The following is an 8046-nucleotide window of genomic DNA, read 5'->3' on the forward strand; positions in this document are numbered from 1 at the left end:
GCATATATTATCAGTTTCAACACTGGCGGCGTGTATCAACTTAGAAACAGCAAACATTTGGTTTAGGTTTACGGGTGTGTAAGGTTCCAAAGCGACTGAGGCTGTGAAGGACGCCGTAGTGAAGGCCTCCTGAAATTTCGGCCACCTGGGGTTCTTTAACGTGCCTTGACATCGCACAGTACACGCGCCTCTAGAATTCCGCCTCCATGGATATTCGACCGCTGCTGCCGGGATCGAACCCGCGTATTTCGGGTCAGCAGCCAAGCGCCCTAACCACTGAGCCACCACGGCGGCCAAAGAGCGAATGTTCTTTGTGACCGTTTCTTAATGCAGGAATGCATTTTGCCACTACATTTTCGCGTCCTTTTTCTTGTGTTAGTTGACGATATGGTCAATTTGAGCTGCCCTACGAAGGCTTTTTAATTATCACTGACAATAGCAATGTTGGGATGTCTGATGCGCAAGGAATCAAAATAGGGATTTTTATAGTATAAACAGTAGGCAGCGACACTCGCATATCATCTATGAAGTCCGGCGTGAGACCGCAAGATGGCGTCATGTGTCGGCGACATGAAATTTTGGAGTACCCTCTTATCGAGAGACATCTCCGGGGTGTAGAAGATCCACCGTTTGTTGATGGCTACGTCTGGGAACGGTGCAACAAAAGAACAAAGGAGAAGAAGGGTAGTGGTGTGCAGGGGTTGGGAGCTTTGTCAAGCAGCAATTGCGTCTTTTCTCTTTTCCTCAGCCATGTATTTGACTGCAAAATAAACCTTGGCCTTGACCTAATCTAATACATCCAGGAACAAACTTGCAAAGAAGTTGCCTGGGTATCAGGAACAATTGCCGTAAAATTACATTGATAGGGGTGGAGGAGACAAGGGAAGGGAATATAAGGGGCTCATTATGACATGCATGAGAGAATCCAAAAGCCGCCGAAACCTAGAAGCGTAGGAAATCTTTTTATTTTTTTTATGGAGAATTATTATTTAGCGTGTTCATCAATATGAGATAAATAAGGTAATTATTGTTGAGGAAAATTGATTAGAAACCAGAAATATTGCCATATGCCCTCTTGTGCGATAGGCAGCATAACAGGCTTCTCTCACAGCTTCCGCCTTCACCGCTCGGTCGCATTCCTACGCTGCACTCGCGGTAGTACAGGACGTACTACGTACGCCGTTATGGATGAGGGTGGCGCTGGGGAGCACCCTCAAGGTTCGGATAGACTATATATAGATACCCCCGAAAGTAGAAGATTGGACAGCCGTCGCCGTAGCTTAGTTGGTAGAACTCCGGACGCGAAATTGAGAGGTCGTTGGTTGCGATCCGACCGGAGCACGTGGTTGTTTTTAGTGCGTTAGAACTTGAGCCATTCCCAAAATTTGGGCGTTATATGTTTTTCTGTTTGTCTATGTATGTGTCTGGCCCAAGCCCGTTATACTTAGTGGTGCGGGCTGGGACAGATTTTTTTGTTTATTTTTTAGGCCCAGTATATTGTATGTCTGTGTAGCCCGTTGTGCCAACAGACGATGCGGGCAGAGAACTTGCCTTCTTTCATTTTCTCGCCCTTTCTAATATATGTCTGTCTGTTAGCCGGAAACCGAATTTGTGGTAGGCTGCTCACCGGCTCACCGGGTGGGGGCAACCTGCCCACCGTGTCAGGCAGCAGCCTATTTAATCGTGACAGGCTGCTAGGGAAGAGCAACCTGCGTCGGAATCCAATTCAAGCAACCCAAGTCCCACCATTGGCAACATCTGCCATAGCACCTGCCTTGTGTCACTGCGCCACTACTCAACTGCCCACCGGGTGGCTTACTTGTCCCAATTTTGCCGGTGGTACCTCGAGAACCTGGGGCGTTATTTAGGCAGCACCGCTCCTATAAGCGCACCGAGCTAAGCGGAATGAGCAGCAGCGGTTAGAAGAACTTGATTCGAATGATTCTTGCACAGTAGCTAAGCAAAAGAAGTTGGGGTGGTAATACGTGGTAGCCTGGAACCCCCTAGTAGGTCGCAGCTCCAACCGACAATGCAGGACATGCTAGCGCACATGTCCACATTTGGCCTATATACCCAAATCGACTGACATTTTTTCTTCTGCTTTCTGATCAATCACATTTGAAAATTATTACCTTATTAGTCTCCTATTGGTGAGCACCACAAATAATAATAATAAAAAAATTTCAGGGGACACTCAAGCTCCGCCTTGAAGGTATGACGTGATAGAGTAATGGGTTAATTCCCACATATGCAGAAGGTACCGCGGGAACCTGATGCTGCGGATGCTACGTAAGGTGAAACGGACGCGCGGAGCGGCAAAGCACGTAGAAGCGCTGCCAGGCGCCTTGCCGAAACGCGCGGAACTCAAGTTGAAGTCGTAGTTCGTCGGCACATCTTTCTCGACAAACCTGATGCCACGAACGCCGGCATAGCTTCCGCGCGGAACGAACGGGCAGCAAGCAGCAAGCTTCTTGGTGAACGCGCCTTGGTTATGCGTTGCGATTTCGCTGCTCTCCACGTGATTCCTGCATCCCCGCATGGCCTCAGTGCACCCGCACAACACGAGCGTGAGGCGCTGTCGTCGCGCGCTATTTGTTGGGGCAGTGGCGTACATTGCGAGGAGGAGGAGGACTGAGTGGTTTTATTGGGCGCCGCCTGATGGCGCTACGTGCGCGCCAAGCGGAGAGGAAAAGTAGCGGAAACGTACTTTGCTACTCGCTTAACTGCGTCTTCTGTAATTTACATGCTCATAATTACTAATATACACCACAGTACATCTCTCTAAAGCACCCTTCTAAGACAGCACCATATTCACTAGACAAGCTTTTGTTCCTTCTAAACCATCGAGCTGGCGTGGCGGAGTGGTTAGCGTGCTCGTCTCGAACTCAGGAGGCCCTCGTTCGATTCCCTAAATCGACCAATCTCCTACTCGGTTTCATTTATTAATGATTCTGGGATTTTTCGCTCACGGCCAACGCCACCGACGCCAACACCAGCTTTTCTGCGACACGGGGTCCATAACGCGCTGAAACAATTAGGCTCCTTGCTCTCGGTGGCTGTTGGATTCTGTCATGTATGACATAACGAGAACCCTTTTTTTTCCCTTGCCCTGTCAACAGCTAACGAGGGTTTCAAATATGGTAGTCGGTGCCTAGGTAGCATGAATGGGTGTTCGCAGAGCTGCCGCCCTCAACGTTCGGACACGTTCCTACGTTGCAATCGCAGTAATACAGGACGTACTCCGTACGCCATTAAGGACGAGGGAGGCGCTCTTGAACACCATCAGGATTAGGTCACACTACAAATAAATACTCCCGAAAGCAGAAGATTGGGCAGCCGTCGCCGCAGCTCAGATGGCGGAGCACCGGGCGCGATATTGGGAAGTTGTGGGCATGGATCCCACCGGCGGCATGTGGTTGCGTTTTTTTCTTCTTTTTAATCAATTGTCTTAAAAATAATTATGTTATTATTCTCCCATTGATGAACACCACAAATTGTAAGAATAAAAATAAACGTTCCCTATGCTCCTTTCTTTCGGTGACTGTTAGGGTCTGTCAGGTAGTGCTAGGGTTCATTTAGTGACAGGAGACCAATGCAGGCAAGAAAACAAGGATCCAGTGGAGTGTGCAATGACGACATAAAACAGTTTGTAGACGGTGCCGATATTTCCGGTTCGGCGATAGCTATGCCCGCATTCAGGATCTGTATCGATAAATTAAGGGAAGTTAATGCTATATTATAGTGAGGGGCACAACCTTGTTTTTTTAAATAAAGGAACTAAGTGTCAGGGAAAAGTCGCATGGGAATTCCATAACAGGCAGACGACCGTTGACTGTTGCCTAATGCCGCAGGGAATCTATAGCAAGCTCGCAAGAATGGAAATACACGAAGAGGGGGAATGCAGTGTGGAAAGTGATCGTAAGCCTATTAAAATTCAGATGGGCGGACTGATCAAAAGAGAAGGGGAGAAAAGACAAAAAGGGAAAGCAAAATTAAACTGCGAGAAAAGAGTTGTGATATCAGCTGGCATAGAAGAAGCAATATTGAAAATGACACTTAATCAGCTAGAACTACTCATCAGTACAGAAATGAAACAAATAAAATGAAACGCGGCCTATAGGGCGCAGGGCATATTGCCAGACTCCATCAAGACGCTATTGTGGTCGCAGGGCAGTGCGCGCACTCGTGAGCGAACTTTGGTGAGCCTCTGTGCATTCCTCGAACACTCGGGCTTGACGTCCCGTCTGTTCTCCGTCAGGTAGTTACACGCAGTGACCGAACGCTCCGCGAGTTCTACCTTGAAGGATTAATAACTGGACGCCCCACTCCAGTTGTAGCCAACTCAGTGCTGTGCTCGTGTGTGATTTAATTCCTCTAAAATGAACTAATCACGCACACAACCTCGACAAATTTCTTATTGTGTAAATAGTTTGTACATATTACTTCTCCCCCTATCCTCTCTTCCTGTCCCCTTACCTCTTTCATTTAATTTCTCCGTTCTGCCTGCTATCCTTTATTTCCGCTGCCCCAGTTCAGGTGCTTCAGTATCGATGGCAGTTGCCGGGGCTAGCAAAAATCTTTTTACTATTATTTAATAAAAAAACACTACCATAAAAGGAAACAGGAAGTCACGAGCTAGCGGAATAAGGAAATCAAGGAGCCTATCGAGCAACGACCGGTGGCTTCAAGAGAACGCAGAGAAGCAACGAAGGTGCAGGTATCGCAAGAGGAAATAGACCAAGAATGGCAATCTGTTAGACATAAGAAACAGCAAGTGAAAATCCTCGGCCAAGGTAAAATAAAGCAGTCCACTGATCGCTGGCTGGCTGAAGATCATGATACAACTAAAGGTGGGCGAAGAATATTCTGTAGGCATATAATCTGGCCGGGTAAAAAGAATAAAAATAGCAAGAACGGATTCAAGATGTCTAAAGAAATGTTTACAGGGAGATGACGCTATTAACTGCATGACATCCGTTATAGCTGAGTGATTTAGGAGCCACAATAAGGTTGTCTCCTAAAATGAGGAAGCAACAGAACCGCATAATGAAAAGCAGTTTTGATTTGACCAATCTTAACACAATTCGAGTGGAACGTGGTCACGTGACCAACAACGTGACGAACCACGTGATCAGCCACGGCGCCGCGCCACCGGCAGCTGCTTCGCATCACGTGACCAACCACGTGACAGCGTGGCGGCGCAGCCACGGGGTGGCGCACCGCCACGCTGAAGGTTCGAAATGCTACCGTAATGTAGCTATCGCTGCAAAAAGAGGAAGAAAATATTCCCAAATGCAAACTCGCAGGGATAGACAAAATTCCACTCAAGCTGAATAAAGAAGCTGGTCCAAGAAGCAAGGAAACGTTGAAAGCATTAGAAACATTCAAAACATATAAGTGAATTCCGCACAGCTGGCTACAGAGTAAAATGAAATTGATTTTTAAACGGAAAGAAGATAAGATGAAAATAAAATCCTTCCGAACGATTACGATAACATCTTTTATATATATATATATATATATATATATATATATATATATATATATATATATATATATATATATATATATATATATATATATATATATATATATATATATATATAGGTAGGCAATGCAGGCTGCGAAATTAAAAATGCAGACATGGGTAGGAAGTAATAAGGTACTCGTAGAACTTCAGAGCGGGTTCAGAAGAGGTATGTAGTTAGGTGGCAGCTAGTTCGTACTTACCGAATGCATAGAAAAAGCTAGGCTGGAAAACAGACCTCTCAATTTAGCCTTCCCAGACGTAAGCGTTGCATACGTCAACGTGAAGAGGAAACTCCTGTGGAACATGCTAAAAGATTAAGGTATTGCTAATGAGATAATTGATTTCTTACAGCAAACGTGCTGAAATAATAAATTTGAAATTACATGGGGAGGAATGAAATGTACCTTAACTTTCTAGGTACACAAAGGACTAAGGCATGGTTGTCTTCCATCACCGCTGCTGTTCACGCTTTATCAGATAAATATAGAAAGAAGGCTACAAAACATTAATCTAAGTTATAATCCGTTGTACAGATTGGGCAGAAATGTCGTTGAGAAACGGCTCCTCGGTTGAATGTATGCGGGCGATATTGTACTGTTAGCGGATAGCCAGGAAGATTCGCAATCTGTCATTAATTGTGTATGAGATGAAGGAGACGCTCTAGGTTTCAGGTTTAGCGAACTAGGTCAGGTGTGATGATTTTCAACAATAAAACTGACGAGGTGCTTACAATACAAGGCCATGAAATACCGACAGTGGCTAAATACAGTTATCTAGGGGTATGGGTAAACCAAGGAAAGATGCACATGGAAAACACCGAACAGTCTCTTAAGGCTAAAGGGCAAAGAGGTTCTGGTGTAAGGTGGGGTTTATTCGGAGAAGCTTCTTAACGGAAGCAGGGCCAACAGCAGTCCGAGGTCAGCTAGTCCAGCCAGGAGCGTGCACCAGGTGATGGCCATGTGGCTCGCGCAGATGCCCGTCTTCTTCCTTACCATGGCCCCCGGACAGAAGAGGAGCCATCCTGGTGACTTAAGGGGCGGAAAAGACAGCCGGGTCGTAGCATGTCTTGAAGCGCTGGACATTGACAGTCTCACAGCCGCGGCGTCGGAGATTGGGTGACGACGTGAGGGGCTAAACAATATAGTAGACTAGAGATGTTTGCTCCAAGATGCGATAGGGCCCTTGATATTTAGCAAGCGGTTGTGGGAGAGGTCCGGAGTGCGGGGAGGTATCCATAGCCAGACAAGAGAGCCCGGCAAGAAATTCTGGGGAGGTTGATCTTCATTGCGGCAGTATTTTTGAAGGGACTGGGTAGCTGTGAGCGACCGGGCGATCTGGCGGCAATCTTCGGCGTGCATGGCGGCTTCGGAAACGGTGGTGCACTCAGATGTGTCAGGGTGGTAGCGGAGAAAAGCATCAATGGGAACGGAGGGATGGCGGCCATAACGGGGGAAGAAAGGAGAAAATGCTGTCGTAGACTGTGTAGGAGTATTGTACGCGAGTGTAATATACGGGAGAATAAGGTCCCAGCTCGTGTGGTTCGAGCCGACGTAGTACATAGCCAGCATGTCCCCCAGGGTGCGAATAAAGCGTCCGGTGAGGCCGTTGGTCTCAGGGTGGTAAGCGTTGCAAGTCCGATGGGTGACGTTGCGCTGACGGAGCAGAGTTTTGATAACATCAGTTAAGAACAAACGGCCTCTGTCGCTGAGGTGTTCACGAGAGGCACCGTGTCAAAGGATGAACCGACGCAGAAGAAAGGATGCCACATCCTGTGCCGTGGCAGCAGAGAACACTGTGGTTTCAGCATACTTCGTGAGGTGATCGACGAAAGCAATGACCCATAATTTACCAGAAGCAGTTTAAGGAAGAGGCCCAAATTAATCAATGCCAATGCCGTGGAAAGGGCGAGGCGGACAAGATAACGACTGCAACTCGCCAGCAGTACGGTTAGTGGGTGTCTTTCGGCGTTGGCGGGCGAGGCGCGAACGTACGCATTTCAAAACGAAATTGTGCATGCCACGCCAATAGTAGTAGAGGCAGAAGCGCGTTTAAGTGTTGAAAAGTCCTACGTGACCGCATTGTAAGTCAGCGTGAAAACATTAGCAGATATAGGACCGGAGTGGAGAGGAATGACAAGAAGCCATTTTCGCCTATCAGAATGATAATTACGCAATTCAGCAGGTAATCTCCAATCTCAAAACGTGAAGCTTGACGCCGCAGCGCGCGGGATGGTGTAAGCGCCGATGGGTCGCAGAGAAAGTTGAGAAGTGCACGAATCCAGGGATCTTTGCGCTGTTTAAAAGGCAGGTCTCATATGATGGGAGACGGCGCAGGGGCTTTGATTTCGCAGAGGCTGGCAAGTTCAGCGGGGAGCGGGACAAGGCGCCGGCGTCCTGATGTTTGCGGCCCGACCGGTAGACGACTTCGCTGTTATATTCATGAAGACGCAGCGCCCATCGCGCCAAGCGGCCGGGAGGATCTTTCAGTGAAGAAAGCCAACAAAGGGCGTGATGATC

The sequence above is a fragment of the Amblyomma americanum genome, chromosome 9 (genome assembly GCF_052857255.1).
Source record: "Amblyomma americanum isolate KBUSLIRL-KWMA chromosome 9, ASM5285725v1, whole genome shotgun sequence".
NCBI lineage: Eukaryota > Metazoa > Arthropoda > Arachnida > Ixodida > Ixodidae > Amblyomma > Amblyomma americanum.